The sequence below is a fragment of the Triticum dicoccoides genome, chromosome 5B (genome assembly GCF_002162155.2).
Source record: "Triticum dicoccoides isolate Atlit2015 ecotype Zavitan chromosome 5B, WEW_v2.0, whole genome shotgun sequence".
NCBI classification, from domain to species: domain Eukaryota; kingdom Viridiplantae; phylum Streptophyta; class Magnoliopsida; order Poales; family Poaceae; genus Triticum; species Triticum dicoccoides.
The window spans coordinates 450,021,570-450,023,159 of record NC_041389.1 but is presented as its reverse complement, the minus strand read 5'-3'; positions in this window follow the sequence as shown (position 1 = coordinate 450,023,159).

The following is a 1,590-nucleotide window of genomic DNA, read 5'->3' as shown; positions in this document are numbered from 1 at the left end:
GGTGTGGGGATTCATCCGGGCAAGGGGAGAGCTGCTGGGTCAGTGGCCGGTGGCCCAGCCTGCCTGCGATGCGCTGCAAAGAGACAAGCGCTTGTGGGGGAGAAGGGGAGGGAAGGGGGAGGGACGGGTCAAAGATGATGGTGGTGGTGGTGAAAAGCTGGGCTTTTGGGGCGCATAAACTAGGCCGGGGAGCGGTTGATGATGATGGTGGTGAGTAATTAAACCTGGGTTAGGGTGGGTAGCCGGCCGAGGGGAGGGTACGGCGTGCAGGGCGTGGTCTCCCTCTCTTTTTCCCACGGACCGAGACTCCCGTGCCCAACGTCCACTTTCCTTCTTCTTCCCCTGCTTTGTGGGTTCTTCCTGTTGCAGAGATCTGGATGGGTGGTGCTGGAGGTCCATCCTGGCCGTCCGTTATTGTGATCTAGGGTTTCATAGGGGAAATGTGTGTGCATGTTGAGCATGAGTTTGTTTTGGAATTTAGAGGCATTGATCTAAGAGTTTGTGTTGTAGAGTCAAGCGCATTCCTGCTCCGTGGGGTGCCTTAACAGTGAAAACGGAGAATAACAAACACTTATAGGGAAGGAAAAAGGTTTCACCAGATCCTAGTTATGGTACTCTTGCTGCTTCCTCTTTGTTCTTCTCTCATGTTCATCAAAACAGAATATCCACCTTCAATCATCATTTACCGAAAAAGGGTTTCCCCCGCTTTGTATACAAAGCAACCAACCGAACCATACATGGATAGGTGCTGGGGCGGAAGCAGCACAGTCACGCCCAAAAGAAACGATAGAGAAAAGCAAAAGAAACAAATGCCGAAAACGGCGGATCAACAAAACGAAGAAGCCTCGCGATCGCAGCGCCCACCAGGATCTTCCACTAGACTCCAAGACTCCGAAGCGCCGGCACCTATCAACACCTCCAAGAAGGATCGCGACGATGACGACGCTGCTGCTAAGGGTTTCCCCCGGTACACGACGAGGCGAGAGGAAGGGTAGCTCCGACGCCCTCCCGGAAGGTCAGGTGGCACCCACAGGCGCCACCGCGCCGGCGTTGGCCATGCCGACAGGGGTTTCCCCCGATCCCAGCCCGCACCTCGGGCGCCCCGGAGCCTGCCACCAAACCAACCACCATCGTGCGCCACCGCGGTCTTGAGGCCCCCACGCCGTCTCACCATGGCACCGCGAAGTGAGAATAGCACGACGAAGAATCAGAGTCGGGACTAGGGCATCAGCACCATCGGCACGCAGGAGGGCCCCATCTCCACCGTCCGCGATGGTAGCCGTCCGGATGCAATAGCGGGAGCACACCAGGCTCGTGGGCCCACCGGCCCGGCCGAGCCCTCATGGGCTCGCAAAGCTCCCGCCTTCGCGCTGCTGCCGGCACGCCGGCGGTGCCGTCGCCCCAATCCGAGCCGCTCTTCCTCCTCACCGCGCCGCAGACAACGAGGCTACGCCCAGGGACCGGCCCGCTAGGACCCAGATGGGGCCCTAAGGGCCCAGATCTGGGCCGAGGACGCGCCGCCGGCCACCCTGCGCAACCAGGCCGCCTCGCCGCCAAAGGACGGCGCCACCACCGCGACGGACCGCCGCC